The sequence below is a fragment of the Ambystoma mexicanum genome, chromosome 3p (assembly GCF_040938575.1).
Source record: "Ambystoma mexicanum isolate Mex_15411 chromosome 3p, UKY_AmexF1_1, whole genome shotgun sequence".
Taxonomy (NCBI): domain Eukaryota; kingdom Metazoa; phylum Chordata; class Amphibia; order Caudata; family Ambystomatidae; genus Ambystoma; species Ambystoma mexicanum.
Window position 1 is genome coordinate 1127050180 of NC_090925.1, and position 25825 is coordinate 1127076004.

Below are 25825 nucleotides of genomic sequence, written 5' to 3' on the forward strand. Positions count from 1 at the left end.
TGCTTCATTTATTCCAGGCTGTTCATATCTTATCACTAGATTCTGTGTTTCCGACTTTTACCTTGTCTTCAGGTCTTGCACATAATTATCCTCTCTTGGAGATGTCTTCTTAGTCACCCATATCAAGGATGCTGTTTGACACTGGAACTGTCCTTGTGTCTGGCAGAGTGCGAGATGCGTTAGGCAATGAGCTTTCATTACTGCTACTTCTGTAGCTTTGAATATCTTGGATATCCCCATAGCATAAGGTATAAGAGCGTAAACATACCAACTCCCCTTGGAAGTTCTCTCTCCCACATTCTTTTTCGTGTGCTGATACCACATGTTAATACCCAAGTGTGCTGTACTGTCAAGATATGCGTTAATCCCATTATCATCTTCCTCTGTACTTCTCCTGTGTCTTCCTAACATAATGGTTGCAACCCATGGAAATAACTCTAAAGCAGCTCTGCTCTCGGCAGAGAACACTCAAGAATTGGGCTCATCAGAAATGGGCAACTCAGCACAAGTTACTGGAGTGGGGGAAATCATAGTAGTCTTTATCTCAACAGGAACATCCAGATAATAAGGAATGCTAAACAGGAGGAACAGAAAGACACAAAGTATGGTGGCACATACGTATATAATGAACCAACATAGTAATCCCGGCCATTTACGATATTTCAAACTTTGTTGGGCTCACTCCTTTCCTGAAATTGTACCATTCTCAATATTTCTCATTTTGCCTGTAAACTGTTTTGAGGAAGGAAAAAACCTTTTTAATCAGGCAATTCTGGTAAATCAGGTAATTGCAGGATTTCTTCATCTACTGCCATACGCAGCTCCTAATCCCAGGGCCATTTTTAGGATTGTGCACAAAAGTAAGTATGTCAACATTATGCCCAACAAGAGCAGGGTAAGCTCTAAGAATAAATATGAAAATAGTGAGTAAGAGCCTTTGGACATCGTGTGTACTTAGTGAAGCTGTGTTTACTCAGTCTCTTCCAGCAGTCCATACATTTCTGTTTTAATTCCTCAATCTTAGCATTTCTGATAGGATACTGCTTCTGGTTTGTTCTAGCTTCCTCAGTTGATCCTCTGCAGAGGACAATTCCTTGTTTATGGTTGCCTGGAGATTGCTGGATCCGCTATGGCTGCTCCTCTGACTACCACCTTCAGCGCTTCGCAGAAGGTTCCCGTCCTGCCCAGATTGTGCAATACATATTCCCTGATACAGTCCTTGATGCTGTCTCTTAAGTAATGATTCACTCATCAACTGATCTACTGGCGAAGTGCCCTGCAGGAGGACTCCAGAACCCAGATCAAGACTCCAGAACTCTGAAAGCAGAAGGCCAATCCTAAAGCTGAACCCTTCTCAGCTGGCCTTTAAAATCTTGCAACCTGATTTTAACCCCAAACTCGCCACCGGACAGGATTCAGGCGCTTGGTTCTGCTCTCAGCAAGGCTTTCAGAGTTCTGGAGTCTTGATATGGGTTCTTGAGTCCTCCTGCAGGGCACTTCGCCAGTAGATCAGTTGATGAGTGAATGTGTGTCTCTGTGCCCTCAACAGACCCTATTTATGTATTTCTCAATGGGGTGGGTAGGCTGATTATACTATGACCAACCCTCTAAGAAGCCCATCGGTTAAGGTATTCCCTCTCTCCTGATTTGAGAAGGAACAGTGTGTCATGATGTGTCATGTTTATGGTCCAGGGAGAAAACCCTCCCCTTTGTTTCTGTACAGTTTATCTTATTTTTCATAAAAAACATATTCACAATATCACCAACTTGCTAATATTACATATTTACATCCCAAATTAAATAAGGCACGCATCCGTCAAAGTCCCATCTTCTGGAGAGCTTCGGTTCACAAATGACAGTTTTTCGCACTTTTGGTCGGTTATTCAGTGTCAGTTCTGTACCAATTTTTTCACATACATGCACATACCATCTGGGCATATTCCTTTAAAGTTTCATATTTTTAACATTATCACAACTGCTACAAAGTCCACATTTTGATAATTCTGTCTCTGAATATCGCAAAAATTCCAGAGTAGTTTCTTCTTGTGAGCAACATTTTCATTTTAATAACCTCTAAATTCCATATTTTTACCAGTTCGGCACAATTTTCTATAAGTCTTTTTCAAAAAGATATTGGCCCTCATTACGACCCTGGCGGAAATCGGAAAACGATGGCGGAAATGCAATACCGCCATCGAATAGCGCTCGGTGCGACTATGACCCGTCACCGCAAAGTACGAAGCCATTAGCGACACCGTAGTGAACGCCAACGCCAACTGCACCAAGCACGCGCGCGCGCGCCATGCCAAACCGTAAATACCACCATGGCGCAAGGGTACGCCAATTCCGACCCTAGCGGACATGTACCTAACGCCATCAAGCATGGCAGAATGTACCATTCCGCCATGGTGAGAAGTACGGCATCGCGAATCAACCGTAAACGGCCCCACTGAGTGCCTGTACACCGCTCCCTGCCCACAAAGTACAACTCCCCGTAGGTGCAATGAAGTCACAATGCAACCAGTGAAATGTACAAGTCACCCATGCATGCCAACGAACAAAAGAAACACAAGAGGGGCCAATGGGAGCTGCAGGGCACAGATGGCACGAATACTGAAGCCAATCCAATGGACATGACCACAGTCCCCCCCCCCCCGAAACGCACGCAAACACAGGCACTTGTGACCAGCAATATTCCGAAAATCACATCATTCCACCAGTCCACCTGGCTGACCGGCATCTGTTACACAAAACCCAATCCCCCGCCCCTGAGCATGACAACATTCAAACAGTCATATTGGCAGCCCCCATCCCTGACCTCACTGGGCTTCGTAGGCAAACGCGCCCAGTACAGTACCACGCAACTAAACTCCGAAGCTGGAACTCAATGCAGATCTCCACCCAATACATCGCTCCCCAAATAGGAATATGCCACATCACTTGCAAAGAAGAACGCTACACGGGCCAAATCAGAATAGAAATTTAATGCACAACAAAATCACCAAGCCCATACAGCCATTAGGCCATGAACTCCAAACCACATTTCACCATTGTGGGCTGCATCCGCAAGAAATGACCAGCCACTACTTGTGTGACGCCCTGTTCCATCATGGTGCACAGAGCCACATTCACGTACGAAAAGGCAACATGGAAGCGCACAGAACCGCAGGGCCATCCCAATGGGGAGGCACTAGTCCAGCTGAAAGGCCGAAATGTTGCTCCGAGCCACCAGTACTGCGTAAGGGCATGTGGCCCATTGGCGATCGTCCCATAAGATCGTAATGCTGCTCCACTGATTAACACGAAGCAGCAGGTGTCGGGAGTAAAAGCCATCTGCAGGAGTGGCATACAGATGGCAGTGGCAAAAGGGGAGGAGATACCTGTCAACCAAAAGAAAAGAAAAAGAACAGAATGGCAATCAGAACTACATCCGAACAACTCACTTCAATGATCACACTAAATCCACAGCCATATGCATGCAAGCCCACTCCAAAGGATCATCACCACCCCAAAACCACTTGCGACTCATAACCATCTATATCGAGGTGTAAACACCATCACAAACGAGTGTACCTGTGCATGCGTCTGTCAAAACAGAATCCATCAGATGGGATTGGTAACGTGCATGGACACAAGTGTCTGAGGGCGCGTCGAGACAGGGAGGGCTCAACAAGGCCAGATAGACGATGGTCCCACTATGGCAGCCCTGCATCACATAGCGGAGGGGAGGCGGATAGATTCCAAGAAGCCCTGTACATGGCAAACTCTGTATCAAATCACCTGCCCATGCATCCATTCATCATTCCCTCATCCCGGTATGAAAACGCCTGAATATTTACTCACATAACATTAGAAATATCCATTGAGTCTGTGCGTTATGCAGCCTGCAAAATCCACAGTGCCCCAGCCCGTAATTCCAGTGTAGTGAAGTAACATGTATTTGGGAACGTCCTGCCTTATCGTCCACTACGCTATTGCGCATCCCATACTATTCATATCAATCATTGCATTCTCGCCATGGCCCCTGTCTCAAGGACATTGAACAATAGAACGTTATATTTGCAGTCAGACCTGTGGGCATCTCCTCGCCGCTAGCTGAAAACCGAAAGCGCCGCCCTTCGAATTCCTCATTTGCAACATCACGTCGAAGAGGCATCTGTGGCCGTTTGAAATCACAAATTAATCCATCTAGTGCGGCTGTGTGTGAAAATGGCAACTGCCTTCACCCACAAATGGGACGCCCCGCCCGTCGTTGCAACTCGGTACAGTGATGCATGAGGGCCCACCGTTACTCGAGTACTACGTTCCACTGACCCTTCACAAGTCTGTTCGCGACTGCACAGATAGTATGTGAAACAATGGGACCACAGCAGAATGAACATATCAACCAATGTTACACGGCCATCGGGTACAAATACATGATTGCAATAGCAAGATGCCATTCCTCGAATTGCAGCGTTGTGTGCGGGACGTGCTCGGCCAAAGGGGAGAGCAGTTTGCACAGGTGGAATGAATCACCACAGGTGGAGGCCATACAGCCTGAAAACACATAAATTGCACACCCAGTCTCCTCCCACAACCACACCCACTCCGAAATGCTACTGGCAGGACTCGCGATGTTGGCCCTGGGGGACCTGATAGCACTGCAAGTACTCCAACTCCTAGAAGAAGACGAACACCAACTACAACCGGCCGCACGGAGGAGACGCAGGAGGAGGAGGAGGGCAAGGCAGGGCCAGCAAGGGCCGCCAGCACAGCCACTACCACCACGCAGGCAGCCCGCAATCCCACGCCTCCGAGCACATCCGTTCAACCTCACTGATGAGCAGATCCACACCCTCTACCGTCTGGACCGGGACACCATAGCCGCCATTGTGGACATGACACAGGCTGACCTTGTCAGCATGATAGATAGCCCAACCGCCATCCCACCCCTACTGAAGGTGGTGTCTGTACTCCACTTCCTGGCCACAGGCACCTACCAGCACACAGTCGGACAGTTGCATGGCATTTCTCAGCCACTGTTCTCACGGACACTATTGCAAGTGCTCGATGCCCTCCTGCAGCACGCAGACGACTACATCTCTCTACCACGCTCGGAGCAGGAAATTACCAACACAAAAGTGGGATTCCATGCACTTGCCGGCATACCGGGTTGCATTGGTGCCATCGACTGCACCCATGTGGAATTGGTCGTCCCACATGCCATGGAGGCCCAGTACCGCAACCGAAAACAATTTCATTCCCTGAATGTACAAATGGTGTGTGACTCCAACAGGATCATTACACATTGTTGTGCCCGATTCCCTGGATCAACCCATGATTCTATGGTCTTGAGGAACTCTACTATACCACGCTACATGGAGCGGCACGCAGGGAACAGATCCTGGCTACTCGGTGAGTCTCATTTCATGCATGATGATGTGGGGTATGTTATGCGGCAATGACCTGGCAGGAAGGGGGGGGGGGGTGTGCGTACGTAGCAATGGCATTCCACATCATACGTTTCTCGTCCACATACAGGTGATGCTGGGTATCCACTGAAGAGATGGCTCCTCACACCAGTCCGGAACCCACGGGACCAGCATGAGGAGGACTACAACCATGCCCACTCACGTACCCGTGTAGTCATAGAACAGGCATTCGGCCTACTGAAGGGTCGTTTCCGCTGCCTCAGCAGGTCTGGCTGGGCACTCCTGTACCGCCATGAGAAGGTTGCAAAGATGGTCATGGCATGTGTCATGCTCCACAACATGTGCGTACGTAGAAATGTGCCCATGCCCCCTGACGCAGAACTGCAAGCACCTGATGATGGTCATGATGAGGGTGGGGATGTGGCAGCACCTCAAGGAGTCTGCGAGGCACCGGAGGGCCGTGACATTCGTCAGCATCTCATTGATGCATGCTTCTAGCACTCACGCCTGGTGGCTGATACATGGACACGGGACTCGTGGCACTGTGTGTGTCTGGGACATGCACAATATGGACTGTACGCCTATGATGGCCTAGTACACAAAGATCAATGTCCACACATCTCATTGGTTGATCGTGCACTGTTTATGGCATATGTGATATCATGTTGAACACCCTATCGACCCGCCACCCAAGTGAGCCAAACACACCCCCTCCACCCTCCTACCTCCCCCCCGAACACCAGTGTCCAAAGATGCTCATTGTCAGTGGGCTGTCGCTATTGCAAGCCCCCTCTGCGGGTATCAGGGGCACCCCTGCCTGTGGAGCGCAGGTTCCTCCCAGATCTACGTTGGGGGCTGCCCTGGACGGAACTTGCAACGGATGATGTCTCTGCCTGCTCACGTCCATGCATGTCCCTAAGGGTTTGCGAAAGCTCAGTGAGCACACGGCGCACTGCGGCAAGTTCGGCACATACGTCTTTGGACGTCGCATGCAGTTCCCCCCTCAGGCTCTCGGTGCTTCTCTCCATTTGGACTCTCAGGCTCTCGGTGCTACTCTCCATTTGTGCCCTTAGTGTCTCCGTACCTCTCTCCATTTCTGCCCTAAGTGTCTCAGTTGATGATTCTATGTCTGCCTTAGTGCCCCCACATTCATCGGCATGGTCCTTGAGGAGCGTGGCCAGTTGCTGCTGTTGCACGATTAACTGGTCGAGGGACTGTTGCCTCTGCTGGGCCATGGCCATTTGCGGGGGTGTCACAGAGGGGCTGTTGACCTCATGTTGCCTTGCCACAGGGCTTGTGGGGGATGGCCAGTCGTCGTCTTGTGGGTGCCCCGGCGTGGTATCCTCATGTTGTACGGGATGGGACAGACAGGGGGATTGGGACAGGTCATGGATGGATCTGACTTCGACATCCCCGTCTTCTGTGTCGGAGCATGCTGCCATCAATGGGGTGTCACCTATGGTGCTGCTGCCACCAGAGGCAGTGCCTTCTGTGGCATCCGTTGGGGGGACCTGTGGTGGTGGTGGTGTGGGCATGCTGGTTGCTGGGGTGCCTGTTGATGTTCCCTCCTCTGTGCTGCCACCTGATTTGTGCTGCTGCCGTGTCTTGATGCGTGCAGCTGAGGTGGAGGGTCTTTGGCCGTTGGTCTTGGCCCTCTTTGCAGGTGTGCTGGTAGGGGTGTCCTGATGCTCGTCGTTTGGATCGGACCCTGTGGTGGAGTAAAGGAGGGCGAGGGTTATTAATGGGTCTGTGGAAATTGGAATGGCATTGTATCACATGCATTGGGGTGGTACCTGAGGGTGATTTGGGTCGGGGCCTTGGAGGTGGTTTCATTTGTGTGTGGAGTGAGGGTGCAGTTGTTTGGCAGCCTGCAGTTAGGGTGTGCCTGCTGCACGTGTAGTGCGTGTTTTAGGGGTTTTTGATTAATTATGTATTTATTGTGGGTTTTAACGTGCGCTATCAGGCCGATGTGTGTGGACGTTCTCCTGGACATGTGTTTCTGTTGCACTATGTGGACACATGGTACTTCACATGATTGGACATTGTGGATTTAGCATTGTTTCATTTGGGCCACCTACCTGATTCTCCGGATGTCTGCACTCCTTTCTCCATCCCTCCGACTCCCTCTATGCTCTCCATTCCGATGGTGGAGGCACAGATTTCTTCCCAGGGGGTCAACTTGATGGGTGATTCAGGACCTCCCCCGGTGGCTGTGGCAATGTTGCGGTTGGCAGAGAGTATGCTGCGGACGCGTATCCGCAGGTAGTCCCATCGCTTTCTGCATTGCTGTGGGTTGCGGGGTGCGGTCCCCACCGCACTTACCCGCTGTGCCACCAGAGCCCATATGGCCTTCTTGTTCGCAAGTGACGTCCTGGTCATTTGCGTGGAGAAGACGACGGCTGCATTCTCCTGGAGGGTCTCTGTTAGCACGGTGAGTTCCTCACGGGAGAAGTGGACCTGCCGCTTGCGGTCGCACGCTTTCTTCGCTACTTTTCCCATTTTTCTTGGTTTCGCTAGGGTGGATGACGGGTTGGGGTGTGTCTCAGGGTAGTGTTTTTGGTGGTTGTGTGGTGTTTGTGGTTTTATAGGTGTACGGCGGGATGTTTCCCGTTCCGGGCCCATGTTTTTACTTCCGTTTCCGTATATTTCCGGTCACCGTACTTTCCGGTAGGCGCACACTGCGGTGTCCGCTGTGATGGGTGGCGGTATTGCACCTAGGGCGCCGTACGGCGGCGGTGTGGGCCGTTTTGGGGTCATTTCCGCCATCGCGGACTTTGCACTTCCGCCATGCCGTGGTGCTCGTGCCCGATGGGTCGGAATGGGCCGCACTTTGCTCCTTCGTGCAATGGCGGAAACGCTATTTACGCTGTGGCGGTCCGGTCAGTCACTTTCCGCCAGGGTCGTAATGAGGGCCATTGTCTGTGCTTTCTAAATAACTGCTTGTCGCCACCCCCAAGGTCTTGGCTGGGCTAGAGAGCAGTCCCAGGCCTCTCTGACTCTGGCATCTGGTTTCAACCTACACCCAAATTAGCATTTCCTTTGAGTCAAAGGGAGTCTTTTGTCTCCTAGCAGAGCAGCAGGCCAAAGTGCTCCTCCCTTTTCCTTTCACACCTCCCTGCCAGTTCTTTGGCAGAGAGCAGGGGAAAAGATTCCTTTGTTTGGGAGAAGGTGTGTAATGTCTTTGAAGCTCAGTGTAGCTGGCTTATAGTCCTAAAATACAAATTACATTTTTAACAAATATATCCACCAATTTCTTAATTCCAGCCTTTTTAAAATATAGTTTTGAATTGCATCCACCTCTATTGCTTCTGATAGCAAGTCGTTCCTTTTCATACTTTGAATCCAATGTATCAGTTTAAATGACAGGTTAAGTAATCGCCAGCTTCTGACACAGGCGAGCAGCGGTACTACGCCCATTTTTGACATATTCTTCCAAGCAAGAATCTTTAAATATGGATTTTCTTCTGATCAAATATGTTTCTGCTGACATTGTGCTTAGGCGAATTCTTTATATACAGTGATGTTTAACACCCAACAAGGAGGTTGGATTTCTTGTGATGTATGGGAACCATGATTTTTGCACTTTCCACAGTCAAGGAAAAATTGATTTTTTAAACAGCTCTATGTTTGTCTGGCAATGCAGGACCGATTTTTCAAATAGGTTCCTTTTCCTCTGTGGGCAGCCTAATGATGGGTCTTGGCGGTGGTCTTCTGTGTTGCCACTGACATAGGCAAAAGTGGATTGGCGGCCTATTTTTCCGGTTTGCCTTGCACACTTTTGGGTGATTTTAGCGCGCATAATACTTTCCAGCGGCCATTCTGAGGTTTCTGATGCAAGCAGTGCACGGTAATGTTGCATGGCTTGGACTCGTGGGTTAAACCATCCCACAGCAACCTTGTTGCATGTAACTTCCTTTTTGTGGGCAGGGGTAGGCTCCCTGTTTCATATGCCCTTCGAGAGCATAGTGTGTTGTGCACCTAAGCAGTACCCTGGCTTGCTTTTCGTTTGGGTTTGACCTTCAAGGCCTTGCCAAGTGTGTCCGTGTTTATCTGCCAGGCTGCCTCTGTTGTGCACCTCCACCTCCCGCAAGCTGCTTTTTATGTCCTTATGGTTGGCTCTAGTTCCGGTCAGTGGGGGCCTTTATTTACTATTACTCATACATTTGAGTCTCACCTGCTCATCCCAAGCTCATCTGCCCCTTCAGGGATGCTGTGACTCTTGTCTTGGGCTCTGTAGGGCAGGAACTGCGAGATCCTTTTCTGGTTTTACCTCTCAGTACAGGCGCTCCTGTACTTCCCCACAATGGCTTGCACCTCCAGCTGGTTGCCTCTCCTCATCCAACCTATGTTTGTGTGGTTCAATAAGAGTGTTGCCTGTGGTTACACCTCGCAGCCCATGTTCATGTGTTTGTCCCTCACACAGTGTCTGTTGACATGCTGCTTGCCTTCATAACGTGTGACAATCCCTACTCCTTCACTGCAGGGGCCAGCCACTCACTATACCCGTCCGACCAAGGCTCCTCCGTTCACTGTACCAATGCACTGCAACTCCCACACATGACCGGAGCCCCAGCGGGATGATGCCGTGTTTAGCGGAGCTCACGTGGCTGTACTCACACCCCCAGAATCGTTGTTGTGCTGTTTGCTGGGAGTTCTGTGTCACCAAACGTGCCGGTACATGGCCCGTTGATCACTCGCAACTCAGGGGGGGGCAAACTTCACCAAGGGGGCACGTGCAGCACTTGCCTTGATCTGTCACACCGCATGGTATGCAGTTCCTTTGCCGTCTTTCTCCATGCTCCATCTGTCTGCTGACCACCCCTGGACTCCGGCTGCACCCCGATCCTCCGTTTGTGGGCTGCAGCTCCAGTTTATCGCTCTTATGTTGGTCAGATCTTTTAGGATCAAGCGGGCACTTGCTTGGAAGCCGACCTACACCATCAACTGCTGGCCACACCCCCGTACTGGATACTTGTTGTGAAAGAGCTGGCCAGCTGAGGTGAGGGCTCAATACATTCTGCAGATGTTATCCAAGTTTCAGGGTGCCTAGCATCTCCCGCCCTTCGACTTTTTGAGGTTGCTCGCCCTCATTGCATCCTGCAATTTTCTGGTTCCAGAGGCACGCCTGAGAATGAGGTCCCTTTAATAGGCTCTCAGGACACAATGGTCTCAATTTTCGGGTAACATGTCAGACCTACTTCAGGTTCCAAGCAGGGTCTCACAGGATTGCCTTTGGGCCTGCAAGGACAATATTCTCGGAAGAACCTTTTTTGGCAACCATGGCCGGAGATAACAGTAGTAAGGGATACCTCACTCATGGGTGGGGAGCCCATGCCAACTATCTGACAGTCAGTAGCCGTTGGTCTCCATCAAAGTCCAAACAACACATCAATCTTTTGGAGCTGAGAGCAATCCGACTAGCGCTGAAGGCTTTTCTGCCCTCTGTACAGGGAAATAATATCTTGATAATGACGGACAACACAGTGGCCATGTACTGTGCAGAGAGGCAATGCAGCTCTGGTTCTGGGCAATTCAAGAAGGAATCTTTATTGGCAGTTCATCGAGCAGGAGAGGAGAACACGGTAGCGGATGCTCTGAGCAGACAGAGCACAGTCTCCCACGAGAGGAAGTCCTTGAAGAGATATTCACCCTTTGGGGATCCATCACGTGGATCTGTTTGCAACCAGGATCAACCAGAAATGCGAACTGTTTCGCTCCAGGGAATTTCCTCCAAGAGGAGCTCTAGGGGACGTGTTTTCCACTCCTGTATGCGTTTCCTCCAGTCTGCATCATTCCTCAAGGAGGTTGAGAAAGTTCGGGAAATCCATGATCTAATTGCCCCGGATTGGGCAAGGAGGACGTGGCACCCGAACCTTCTGGAACAGTCCACCTGCCCTCCAATACGTCTTCCACAAAGAGAGGACCTTCTCTCACGAGAGGAGGGTCGGGTTCTCCATCCAGCGGTCAAGACACTCGACGTTCATGTATGGTTTCTGAAAGGCTGAGGTACAAGGATTGGGACCTTCTGGATGACGTAATGGATATTTTGCTTTAGGCCAGAAGGACAGCAACAAAGTCTTTGTACTGCTGCTGTTGGAACAAATTCTGCAGCTGGTGCAGGGACAGGAATGTGGACCCTTTCTTTTGCAAACCACCGGTGGTGTTATCCTTTCTGCTGTACTTGGGCAATCCGGGACTCCAGATTGGCACCATTAAAGATTATTTGGCAGCGCTTTCCATCTCCAAGTGCTCATCTGAGGAAACTTCATATTTTAAGATACCTTTGGTGTTACAATTTCTGAAGGGACTCACTAATGGGTTCCCTCCATCTCCTTTTCAGGTTCCCATTTCGGCCCTTAATCTGGTGTTAACATTTCTTATGTGTGTACTGTTTGAAGCACTCCATTCATGTCCCTTAAGGTTACTAACGTTCAAGACCATCTTGTTGGTAGTGCTAACATCAGCCCCTGTAGTGAGTGAGTTGCAGGCACTATACTCTAAACCACCGTTTACAGTTTCTCATAAAGACAAGGTCCTCCTAAGGGTCAAGCCTTCACTTCTACCTAAGGTCATTTCAGACTTTCATTTACTTTCATCCACTTTCTACCCTCCACCTCATCCAGGCAAGGAGGAGCAGAGGTTGCACAGGCTCGATCCTCGAATGGCTCCAAGCTTCTACATTTTAAGGTTGTCAAAACATCATCTGGATGACAAACTATTCATAGGTTATACGGGTCATAGACTGGGGCAGGCTGTAACAAAGCAGACCTTATCCAGATGGACTATTCTAGCTATTTCCGAATGTGCCAGGCTAGCAGGCAAGGATCCTCCAGAAGGCTTGAGAGCCCATTTCACTAGGGGCATGGCCACTTCCTCTGCTCTGCAAAGAGGTGGTCTACAATACACACCTTTACTAAGCGTTACTGCCTTGATTCCACCTTAAGTTAGGATGGAAACTTTGGAAAAGCTGTCCTCCGTTCTGTTCATGGAAACCATTGCTGGCAAAATTCCTAATCCCTCAAACCAAACCAAACCAAACCAAACCAAACACTACTTTGCTTTGGGAGTCTATCAAAGATGAGGAATACATGGGAGGACACAAACCATTCAAGGAACAAGTTACCTACCCCTGGTAACGTTCGTTCGACTGGATGTTCCTCCCACGTATTCCTCATTGCCCTTCCAACCTATGCCTCAGTAGAATTTCCTATTTTACTGCAGCTTTCGCTCCTTCAAATCCTAGTATGGTCAAACCCATGTTGAAGCAGGTAACTGGGCTCTGAGAGTGCTATATATGCCTTTGATGACATCATACTCAAGCGGATACCCTCGAGCTACATCGAGTTGACCGCATCGACGCACAGCGCCCTCTGCTGAAAAATTATTCAGAAACAGATGATTACCAGGGGTAAGCATTGTTCTTTTAACACTTTCTTAGGGATGATGAGAACATTGTCTTTTTCAAACAATGGCTCCCCAAGGGTAGTAGAAATGTCTCTTTTACACAACAGTTCCTTAAGAATGACAGCAATTGATTTTTTGTAATGATAGCAAAAAATTGTCTCTTCCACTTTAAAGGATAGCAAGAGTGTTTCTCCTTCTTCAATAAAGTCCTACATTGTTCACTTTCTTTCCAAGTAGAACACAGTTGAATCTCTTCACTGTTTATACTTCTCTAGCTTCAGGTACTCCTTGTTCCAACTTCCCCCACATTGGCATCTCACCTATGGGGACTGGCTTTCTTCAGTACTCTTTTGCTTGTGGCAATGCGTGTTCCAGCTTTCCCCCAAATTGACTTCTCACATACGGAGACTTGTACACATTTTGTCTTTCAGCTTCTTCATTAATATTTATCCGCTGAGGATAGCACTAACTCCAACTTTCCCCAAACTGATTTCTCTCACATGAGGATTTGAGCAAGTTCTGTCTTTTTCAATTTACGTGGTTGTTATTCAAAAGAAATGTTTAATTGTCCATGTGCCTGTCTGCACGCCCCAGCGTTCCCAACACTTATTGGCAGTCTCACCAGTGTTTAATCGCATGTTCTGGACCATGGAACGCTGCTGCAGTGAAGTTGCATGTTGGGAAAGGTTTCCCTGGCTTCTTAAACCCTCACTTGGTTCCAGCGTCTGCTCCGCGTTCATGAACTGGTGAAACTGAAGCTGTTTCGCAAGACTGCTTCTCCAGCAGCCTTTCCACTGCTGTCGACCTCTCAGCAGGCTTTCCAACGCATCTGCAGCACCTTTCCCGGTCTCACGTTTCTCCAAGTTAAGTGTGCTTCCAAGTGGCTGCTCCTAAGCATCTGTTTCTCCCAGCACGGTCCACCTCCTCACATCTGCTTCTGCTGTCTGTGCTGCTTCCCGCTTTGCTCACTATTCAGCTTCCCTCTCACTGCTTGAATGGAAGGTATTCATCAGGTTTACATTTCCCACGCATCTAATTTCTATCACGATAGTGAGTCTGCATATTTTTCTTGATGTTTCCTTCATTCTGCATTGACTCCTTCTTCCTCTTCCTCATCTCAGTACTTGAGGCTTTATGGGATTGGAAGTCCATAGGAGTTTTTAGACTTTTTAAGGTTGTATTGTTTTGAATCTTTGTTTCAAAACCATCAGAACCAGGAGATGTCATGTGTATTCCATGTACATATGAGTGTGGATGGTATCCTGTATAGGGTGACTGACAAGAAGGGGTTTTCAGGTTTTATAACTGGAGGGATTTCTATAATTGTAATATGTCATTAGGAACTCTGGAATTATAGGGTCTTCTTCACATACAAGGGAAGAATAGTGTATCCTTCCGGATGGAGTCACGGCATCTCACTACAACCATCTCCTCTCATATGATCCTCCTTGATAATACCACCCCCAGGGTCAGTATCAGGTAGCGGCTGACTTCCCTGGCCACATAGGAGGAGAGTTTAGGCTGGGGATCAGTGATGACTCCATAGGATTAATCACAGTAGAGTGACGGAGCGGACTGCCACAAATAACCATGCTTACTCTTAAGACAAGTCCAAGAGTGTTTATTATAGTAGTATAGACAGATTGGTTGTAGATTCTTAACAGGGTCCTTTAGAGTCTACTGGATTTTTAAGGGGAATTGGTGCTAGGGCCGTACCTTTCCGTCTACTTCCCTCAGTTTCCCTCCATCCATAGCCCAGGCGTCCTTAAGAGGGATGTTAGCATGCTATCGCCAGGTGACACCTACCATCTTCTATCTTGGTCTATTGGTGGTATCCCTAAAGCGCAGGCTGAATCTCTCCCTAGGGATCTTCTAACTATCCCTAACCGAGCCCCGCTTAGTGTTAGGGAAGGTGCCTTCTTCCACGCTGTTCCACTGACTCGTCATTCACACCCTTTGTCACCTGAGCCTTCCCTACCCTGGGTCCCAAGATGTTCTCCTGCCACCACGTCACTATCACTCTGATCCCTCACTCGTACTTTCCACCTCCACCCTTTGATCTTACTGTCAATTTTAACTCCAACTACCTCTCTATGTCTACCCCTGTTGTAATCCTCTCTTCCCTCCTTCCTCCCACTCTATTTCCTTGCTTCTTTCTATTTTTACTCTCTCTCTCTCTTCTCCCATCACTACTCCTCTTCTCCCTACTGCTCTTCCTCTACTATTACTCCTACTCCATTTTTAGCGCTATCACCCTATTACCTCAAGTATTATTCTTCATGGCCTTTAGAACTACTACTGCTAACTACCTCTGTGTCACTCGCTACTCTGCATCTCCCACTACCACTATCTCTTCTTCCAACTACTACTACTTCTGCCACTACTACCACTCTGCTACTCCTACTCTTCCTCTACTCATCACACTCTCTACTCTCACACGAAAACACTCCACACAACCCCTCTCTCGAGTAGCCTCTGCACTCCTGGCACTCTAGCCTCCTCTGGCCTCACCAATATCCTCCACCACTTCATGTCCTCACCCAACTAACGCACACTCAACCATTTGCATGCACTTACTTAAGTATCCCAACCCCCAAAGGATTGGTTGTTCACCCTGACCAATAAATGTACCTGGCTGCAAGGGATCATGCCCTAGTTGCTGGGAAAATTGATCTGTAAGGCCTTCATGTCACCCTTTGTTAATATATTAAAATCGCTGGTGGCATACAGGGTCATCATAGCCTCTTATGGCCCTCCCCTAGGGCTTCATCATTAATTCCCTGGTGGTTTAGTGGTGATGGAGGAGGCCTTTTTATAGACCTCTTGAGCATTTTTCCTGGTGAGCTATATTTTCAAACATGCATGGGCACCAGCTGACACTGTGAGTTGGTACCACTCTTTTTGTCTCCCAGCTGTGTCCGGTGTGGTTGCACTGTCCACACCCGTGGCAAAGCACAACCTGATGCTGTGTTTGCCGCATTATGTAGCACCTTCCTCCTTCTCTTGGCTCGACCTCTGTCCTCCTGACAGCTGTTGCTGCAACGCAGGCCGGCTCACCCAGCACAGCTCCCTATGATCATAGGTGGCGTCCTCTGGCTCTGGCATCTTCATGGAGTCGTTCCCCTGCAGCGGGGAATGCTGCCATTAGTACAGGTAAAAATGGGGCTGGGAGGGGGCCTGCTCGCACACTGGTACCAGTGAAGAGTCTCAGGGGTCCGGTTCCCTACCCCCCTTGAGAGGGCCAAGACGCTACTTTTAGCGCGCATTCTGTCAGGCGCCAATTCGTCGAGACAGTGGAGAGGTGCAGTTAGTTTCACTTTAGGCAAATCCATCATGGGAAAAGGGAACTAGATCAAGCAAATGAGGTAATAGGCCCCTTTTACAGGCAAAAGGGAATCGTACGCTGGCAGATATTACAAATGTTGATGACATAAATTGTAAGAAAGAACAACTATCGAAAAACTTTGACAGCCCAGAGACTTCGATTGTGTGTATGGAATCCCTTGGAATGTACAAGAACCAGTTCATGAAACAAATTGTTCCTCTAAAAACAGATTTCTTTGGCCAACAAGAAACCTAGGCAACTATTTAATGTATTTTTTAAATTTTTTTTATTTGTGTATATTCAAAAGAATTTTACAAAAAGAACCGAAGCAGTAAATTGCGCGATAACTAGCCAGGGTGGGACCCTGTGGCTGTTGTCATTTTCATCGTGTGTTCCAATATTTTCACGGTTGCCAGGAGCCAGGTTATTCTGTCTCCGCTGATCAGTCTATTCCACCAGGTGTCGTCATCCCACCCTCGATCCTCCACAATTAGATGATTCAAGTAAGCCCCTCTCAGATTCTGGTTTTTCGGGCATGACAGAAGCAAATGTCTGATGGATTCGGTTTTATTTTCACATAAGCGACAAGCGCTCGTATCAGATAAACCTCTGATCTTGCGAATTTCGTTTGTGGCCACCAAGTTCATCCTTATCCTTAGGAGGGCATTCCGAGCCCCCCTATTGGGGAATTTTTGAAGGTACTTCATTGGCTCGTTGAGCTTACGGAATGTTGGAGGCAAGTGCTGGAGAAGTTTGTTGTTTGAAGCAGACTCCTGGGTTTGAATCCAGTCAAGCTCTTTCAATTTTTTGAACACTCTAGTTGGATGTGAGGTAAGATCGGCTTCCGAGCAGACGACTGAGTTGAGTAAAGCCAAGTTTGCTTCCTTCCATGCTGCCAGCATTTGCACCTTGCCAGAGTTTAACTCCTTATTTAGGAGACCGAAAATATCATCACTCCCATCCATGATGCATTTTCGGTACAGTCTCAGGGAACTAATGTCAACTGTTGTCTTTAGAGACACTAGGCTCAGTTCTCTCCGGATAGCAGCTATGGACGTTGATTTTGGAAGGGACAGAACCCCTTTCAAAAACACACTTTCCAGTTTCTGCCAGATTTTACTTGGAATCAGAGGCATGGCTTCGGCTCCGTAAGTGATGGAGGGGATGAGTTTCTTTCTGTAGAATTCGATCACAGGGATACAAGAAAATTTACCAAATTTTGTGTCAATCGCCTTTCCTTGAGATGTCAACTTCTTTATTCTAAGTTGAAGGTTTGCCTGCGTTGAACTTTCTTGTTTGGTGCTGTCTATCAGGACTCCAAGGTATTTGTATACTGTGACTTTCTCGATCACGTAGTCTTCCAGATACCATTTGAAGTTGTCTGCGTTTTTTTTCTGGCCGGACTCCAGGGACAAGATTTTGGTTTTTTCTTTGTTTATTTTTAAGTTGTTCTCAGACAAGTAACGCAGGAGGTTTGATAATTGCCTCTGGAGGCCAATCTGGGTCTGGTCGAGTAGGATGAGGTCGTCAGCATACAATAGGTGGCTTATTTTTGCTGTGGACAGGGAAGGCGGAAAAGTCCTTAACGGATCTTCTGAGATGCCATAATCACCAATATAGGCCAGAAACAGTGCTGGAGCTAGGGGGCAGCCTTGTTTCACCCCTCGACCCTTCTGGATTTCAGATGACAAGTTGCCCATTTGTGATAATCGGACCCTGAGGGTGGTTTCTGAGTGGAGAGCCTTGATTGGTTGCAGAATCTCCTGAGGGCACCCCCAGCCTTCGAGTTTGTACCAGAGGCGCTGCCTGTCAACCAAGTCAAAGGCTTGGGAGAGATCGACAAAGGCCACAAAGATCCTTGGTTTGCCCTCCAAGACCTTGCTTTTCAGTACACTGATGGTAAGTATGTTAGCCGCTGTTCCCACATTTCTTTTAAAGACCGTTTGAAACCTGTCATTACAAGGGGCCGACTTTGACCAGGCATCAAATCTTTTTAAAAGAAGGCTCCTGTAGACTTTCCCAATGCAATCCAAAAGGGCTATAGGGCGGTAATTTAGTGGATCGGTGATGTCACCTTTCTTGTAAATTGGGACGATAACCGCCCTCGTCCATGATGGAGGGAGCGATTTCTGGGCGGCACACTGCGCGAAGATAGCCCGGATAAGTGGTGCCCATTCGTCTGCGTTTTTTTTCAAGTCTAAGTTTGAAATTCCATCCGGGCCCGTCGCTCTGGAGTTCTTCAGGTTTTTAATTTGATCTCTGATTTCCGCCAGGTCGTCCAATTTCACCCAATTTTCGTTTTTCGATTTCGAAACAGGCAGGCCTGTGGAGAGTGGAGCTTGAAAGAGGGACGAGAAGTGACTGATCCATTTTGCTTCCGCCGTGGCGTTGATGGTCGTGTTGTTTAGAGAAGGTGTTAAAGTTTTAAGCAGAGACCAGAAATCTTTTGCTTTATTTCCGCAGAGTGTTTTTAGCATGGATTCAGCGTCCTGCTGGTACAAGTTGTGGCGGTGGTTTTTTACCCAGTTTGTGTAGGCCTTTATTTCTGACTTTAGTTTGTCTTGATTTTGTGGGAGGGACCCAAGCCGCCGTTTCAGTCTGCGCAGTTCACGCCTCTTTGCAACCAGTGTAGCATCAAAGGAATGTCTCGGAGCAGTAAGTGATGGGGCCGACGTATTTGATTTGGCCCTATATTGTAGAAGAAGAGGTACGTAGTCCAAAGAATCTTTTCCGCCAGAACGTAGCCCCAAAGCATATTTTGCAGACAAATCTGAGACTGATTTCATTGTCATGTTCAAGCGATTGCCTCGTGAATTTGAGTCAACCCCTACCACATACGGTGCCGGTGGATTAAAATGGGATTGCAGAGACATGGTGAGCTGGTTATGGTCGCTCGCTTTAGTTTTGCGAACCTCAAAGTCTTTTACCTTCGAAAGAAGGTAGCGCGTGGCAAAAATCTAGTCAATAGTGGCGTGGTGAACACCTTGCTCCCAAGTGGGTGAACGGTCAGCGTTGGGAAAACTGAGTCCAAATTTTCTATTTTTCTTGATGCTATCAGTGTTGACCACAGGCTCCCTCTTTTTGCGGCGGGATTCGAGGAAGAGGATTTGCCCAACTTTGTGCGGTGGTCCGAGCAGTGGGCGTTTAGGTCACCGCAAATGATGATCGAAGGGACTTGATTGGAAGCTTGGATTTCATCTACTAGATTTTCCATTGTCGCTAAGTATGAGTGTTGGTTTATGGCTGCTGGGTTCCAGTAGGTATTGATAATTGCGGTTTGGGAGGGCCCGCAATTTGGTTGATCTGCCCAGTCAAATAGTACTGCCAGGATTGAAAGGCTCGAAAGGAGGGTGGCCTTGATCTTCAGACTCCTCCCCTGCCGGTAGGCGATGAGAAGACCCAATGTCGGGCGGCCCATTAATCCTTTATTTGCTGGTGCCAAAATGACGTCGTAGCCGTCCATAGCAGGCGATTTCTCGAGCCATGTCTCTTGTAGGCAAATGATATCAAAAGCAGCCAGGTTTGCGTTGCTCGGCATTGTTAGGTGCAAATGACCACGGGTGTTCCAAGAGCAGAGACGGAGGGGGGGTGGAGTTGGGTCGGCAGTCGAAGTGACCGAAAGCCCTCTTGGCCGACCTACGCATTGCTATTTTTTCTTGAGTGTGAGAGCCTTTGGGAGCCAGGCCCACAAACTCTGAGGTTTGTCTTTTGGCTGATTGATGCTGTCCGAGAGGTCTTTGTTAGCTGAACAATGTGTGGCGTTACTCGAAACAGTGGAAGTATCGGGTATAGATGTCACCTTTACGACTTTCGAAATAGCCGAGTAAGGCCCCTTGCAGTCAAAGGTTTTCTTTATACCCAGCGGTTCAGATTTTCGGTTTGAAGACGCGTTGATGGAAGCTGGGAGTTTCTGAATGTGGCTTTCAGAAACTTGCTTGGGATCGGAGTGACTTTTCCTTTCACTCCTGTTTTCGTTGTCCCGACCATTGACGTTTCGTCTCAAATTGCACCCTCGGTCTCTTGACTGGTGAGCGTGAGATTTCTGATTTTGGTTTTCCAAAATGAAACCAAGGAATGCCAAGTCCTCTTCAGCTAAAACGATTTCCTTTTTTGCACTCGTTGAGGCAAGGTAAATATAGGCTTTTGCTCGGAAGTTTGAGTGGTAAGGGTCCACTAACTGTAGGTCAGACGACTTAATTCCACATAGAGCTGGTACGAGGCTGAACAATGCAAGTAATCCTCTTCTATTTCTGATTATGTCGTCTTTGTTTTCGGGATGCTGGACCAGCTTAATAGGAGACGCTCTTACGTGTAAGTTGGCTTTTCGGTATTGTTCTGTTTATTAGGAAAAGTGGGAATTTGGGTGTTTCCCTCTGTCATTTGTTTTTCCACTCGAATGTTTGGAGCTTTGTGACGTGGAATGCCAGTCGCAAACCGAAGCGCCAACCTTTTCTCGCGCTTGTTGTATGCCGGGGATCCGCCTTGTGCGCTCTTGGACCCCGGGGGACACAAATGACACAACTCGAAAGTTAGGGGAACTAGGGAGCTTGTGTCTGGACCCCTGATGTATTTTCTTCCTGCGATCTTCCAGGGTGCTGAACTTTGGGGATGATTCGTCTTCTGATGAGTCTTCAATAGTGTTCAAGTCAGCCAAAGCGCCCTGAACCACTGGCGAGGCAGCAGCGCGAAGCCCCCGTGCTTTCTTTCCTTCCTTCAGTTGTTGCTGGGCTTGAGGGTCATCAAGATGCTGAGAGAGGTTCATCATGTCCGCCTCTGCCAGAAATTCCTCCGTTGAACGGGGAGAGGCTTTGTTCAAGTTTTGTGTAACCGGTGGTAGAACCGAAATTCGAGCCGTACTTTGAGTTGCCTCTGTTCTCAGGATTGGAGTAAAGATCCGCGAGGTAGCTTGTTTATCTTTTTTGTTTATTTTTTGGACCACACCTCTTTGTGGGTGGAGGTCTGGTCTCGTTGGAGAGAACATCGAATGTGCACATTCATCTGTTCCCCCCGGAGAATGTTGGAGAGGCGGCAGTGACGGTGGTTCATCTGTGATGTCAATTACTTCTTCCGGTGTTAATCTATTTACAACCGCAGTAGTAGGCCTTTGAATAGCCGAGGTGGAGGCTATGGTAGGAGGTTGTACCAGCCTATTTTGACCACCCGCCCCGACTTCCATCTGATTTTCTGAGTGAACATCCGCAAAAGCCTTGTTTCCTTTAACTACGTCCGATTTTAGGCTTGACAATTTGCCATCGAGGGCGGTGATGTAGCCTTCTAAAAAGGTTAATTTTGAATACATCTTTGCTTGAATCGAGGTATGATCTTTTAAGGACTCATTTATCCCCTCGTAGAGTTTAATAAACGGATTTAGCGCTATGGTGACCGCTGACATAATTGGTAGAATGTCCCTCTTGTTTTGCGAAGGAGAGTCCGTTTGGTACACTGGTTGATGCGTGGGGCCTTTCGGGTTTGGAGTTGTTGTTTGACTCTCATTTAAAAGTTTTCTTACTACAGGAGAGGATGCTAGCTCTAAGGATCCATGTCTGATTCTGACTGAGTGAGTCGGTTTATTTTGAGGGTCGGCCAACAGGCTGTCCTGATACAGACGGGATTGCTGCCTTATGTCGGCAGATGCTTGGCATGGCGCTTGCGGTGTAGTTTCAAGCATCCGAGCCTTTGAAGGTGCCACCACCCTTTGGTCTAAGGCTGTTGAAGGGTGAATGGAATGGGGCCGCCTTGGGCTTGAGCGTCCCGGCAGATCTTTGTTGGTCTGCTTGTTTGAATGAGTAGAACCATGTACCGTGCCGAGTGTATTTGTTTGGTTGGCCAGGACTGGTTTTCCCGTGAGGACCAAAGGAGACTTTTCACTATAATTTGTCGGTGTAGTTTGGGCGACTGCGCCCTTGTCACTTGGTTCAGCTGATAAGACTTCGCCAGGCAGGTCAAGAAACGGTTCCTTTGGGGATTGGGCCCGTGGCAGCCGAGTTGGAGAGATTTGAGCCGTTTGCGGCTTTGAGGCGTCTTTCATCTTTGGCAGCTGATCTGGCGCCGGGGACCTTTTCCTTGTTTTTTCTGGGGGTTGGCACGTTTTAACTGCTTCCAAGATTTCCTCATCGGTGAGGTCCACTTGTCTGCTCCGCGAATCCAGAGCGAAGGCGTGGAAAAAGTCTGTAACTAGACTTGCCACTGAGGGCTTTATGGACTCAGGATTCCATGTTTTTTTAACGGAGTGGCCGCTAGGTTTAGTTTTGTTCGACACTAGACTTGTAAAGATTTTTTTTGTGTTTTTTGCTTCAGCAGGCCTTTTCGTCTGAGAAGACGAGGTTTTCTAGAATCAGGTGCCTCCATCTCCTTCCAGCGACGTTTTTTTGGATTTAAAGTTTCTGTGCAGGAGGAAGGGCTCATATCCGCAAGAGGAAGTAAAATGGGATCGAGTTGTTTGACAATTTGAGTTCCCTCGCCCCTCTGGTCCGCCGGAAGGCGGGGGCAGGTTTCCTCCAGGAGAATAGGGGCTGGCGAGTCTGAGCCCAAGTGGACTTTTGCCTCAATTTGTATCAGAGAGTTGGCAACAGTAATTTCAGGACTTTGTTCAGTTCTCAGTTCTCTGTTTTCCCTCTGATCCACGAGGAGGGGCGATGGTGGCATTTGCTTTGCCGGGGGCGGGGGAAGAAGTCCCCTCCCCCCACTACTCTCCGCACTCGATGCTTCAGCGGGAGCCGCCTCCTTGTCGTCTTCAAGCACCTCCCCCTGAATGGGGTCCGATTTGCGGGCGGCTGAAGGGCACTTTGCGGGCTCCTCCCCCGCTCACGGGCCTCGGTCCTCCCTCCGGAGGTATCCCAGGCTCGGAGCTGTGAGGGAGGAATCCGCGGCTGCAGAAGTGACAACGGGAGTCGTGGCGCCACCGGACCGGGTGATGAATGGGGAGCTGCGGCGCACTGTGTGTCATCGCGCTGAATTTCTGTGTCAGCCTGACTTCTTCGCGCCATTGTGGCGGGGATTTTTCTTGCGGCTGGATCTTTGTTTTCTTTACTTTTGGCCCGCCGCCGAGGGGGGGCTTAAGAATGTTGTTGGCAGTGTGAAGAATCCGAGGTTAAGAGGCTCATGACGCCTCGAGGGTGAAGGTGCTGTTTTTGGGCAATTCGGGGCTGAGCGCTTCTAAGCAAACGGCCCTCCTCAAGATCCATAGAGTCTGGCACGGTAGCAGAGGCAATGTCCAAAAGTGGCGAAGTTTCAGGGACGGCCGCCATGGCAGCCATGCACAGACTGCCAGAGACTGCACACTCGCAGCCACACTCCGCGGTCCGCTCCGCGGAATGAAGGGTTCTTGTAGGTACAGGAGGGTAGTAGCACCACCCACAGCAACCGTAGCAACCGTAGAAACAGTAGAGAGACTGCCAGAGACTGCACACTTGCAGCCACACTCCGCGGTCCGCTCCGCGGAATGAAGGGTTCTTGTAGGTACAGGAGGGTAGTAGCACCACCCACAGCAACCATAGAAACAGTAGAGAGACTGCCAGAGACTGCACACTCACAGCCACACTCCGCCAACAGATTTACTTTATAACGTTGCAGCTGCTCGGGTAGAAACAGCTGATGCTGTCTGGAATCATTCCAGTATTCAACAGTATCGTAATTACAGCCCTCAAGACCGTTGCAATCCACTCGCCACCTCCCCGCAGCTCTTCCTGATCCCAATCGATTCCAGAACCGACAAATGAGCGTCCGACGATCTGACCCTAATGTATTTTTATCTTCTCTAAATCCCACATGTGCTCAGTATACTTTGAATGCATCTTTGGATAGGTGCGCAGCCTGTGAATCCTTTTTATGTTTCTGAAAACAATGATATTCAGAAAAATATAATATAGAGAAAGAATGACACAACATTTTTCATATGAAGGTTCCTTCTGAGGCCTGTCCACAATTTGATTTTCTTCTAGTAACTACAGGTGTTACCATTACGAGAGTCTCTGTGCCCTACTTGTTTCAGCTCTTTCAGCTGAGGCCACAAAATAACATGCAGAGATCACTGTTCCAAATTCAACAACTTGTATTAATCTATCACTTAAACTAAGTGAGGTTTCCAGTTCACTTAGAGATTGAATCACCGTGGCTTCACTCAAAAATTCCTCTTCTGATCCGGTCACCCATAAAATGATCACCTCATGCAAGGTCTTCCATGGCCCTTAACCCCTCAAGTGCTAAGGACGAGTATGCTCGTACTTTTTGCATAGAGTTGATTAAAGCTCAGCAGTTAAGTTAAAGATCTTGGAAAGCATTGTGAATTCTCCACTGTGGTGCTATGCGGAGACTCTTTATGTTTTAAATACTTTACAATCAGGTTTCAGGCCACACAATGGAACGTAGTCCACTGTGGTCTTAGTTTGGGATGATGTCTTATCAAGCTCTGACTCGGGATGCTCATCATTACAGCAGTGTTAGTTACCATGGACCACCAGACATTACACTTCTGCTTAGCCCCAACAGCAAGCCTTTCTGATTAACTCATTGATTCTTTCCTGGAGGGGCAAGGTCTGGGGGTACGTTGTGCTTATTCCTCTTGGTCCCCAGTGGTGTTGATTAGGGTGCCCCCCAGGTGTCACCATTGTCACCACTTGTGTTTCAAATTTCTACTTGTCTACTAATGCCTACCTTTGGCAAATATGGGTTGACATATCACCACTATGCAAATGATTCTAAGGTGTACCTTTAGATCACTGGATGCGTGGGAGTTTTTTTACATCTTATTCAACTTCATAAAGGAAGTTGGACTTTGGATGCTTCACAGTGGGTTGCAATTAAACCCATCTAATGTATGTTTATGCTGTTAGGACCTAACCGACTGCTTAACAATTGAGTTAATCATCCAAGCCCACCCTCCATGTTTGGACTCCAGAGAGCATATGCTGACTAGATGAGTTTATTGACAGGGTGAACTAGGTTTGATTTCGGAAGTTGGGGATGTTTCCTATGTACCAAAGGAAGATTATGTGGCAGTGGGTTGATGTCTTGGTTAACTCCTTGTTGTCCTATCGAAACACCTTGTATGCCAGTATTCCTGCCCACAGTTACAAAAACTGCAATTGCACAAAATTTAGCAATTGACACAAAATCTAGCAGTCCGGCTTATCTCTGGGTTGACTAAATCATACTTAGTCACCCCCTGAAGGCAGTCACTTCATTGGGTTTCTGTCTAGTATAGAGTTTTGTTTAATATCTTATGCTTAGTCGTCAAGTTTATTCAGCGACTCAGTTATTAATACCAGGAAAACATAGTTCTTTATAAAGCCAATTGAGATCTTAGTTGTAACCATGCTTTATTGTTGCACATGCCATTATCCAAGTGTAAAACAAGGGGTGGGAGTTTGCAATTGTTCATTCATTCTCCTCTGACTGTGGAATGCCCTACTTTGACAATTTACAGAATCTATTATTTGATTCCATTGTGAAAAACTTGGAGGACTCATCTATTTTCTTGATTTTTGGATCTCTTTTATTTGGATTGCTATTATATTTGTTCTTCTTGCCAAGATGCAGATGTTTCTGCCAGCCTGTGCTTTATACATCAATCAAATCAAATCAAATCAAACAAGTAGTTGTTCTAGCCACAAAACGATGTTAACATTTTCAGCAACTGAATAACATGTCCTCTTTCCAAATGGAAATGTAAGACTTTTTCTCT

General features: G+C 48.2%; 1 protein-coding gene across 1 annotated transcript in view; it reads left to right on the plus strand.

The window, feature by feature from the left end:
* The window catches only part of LOC138579826 (ABC transporter F family member 4-like), a 613068-nt gene that overhangs the window by 358761 nt on the left and 228482 nt on the right, over window positions 1-25825 (plus strand). The window lies entirely within an intron of this gene.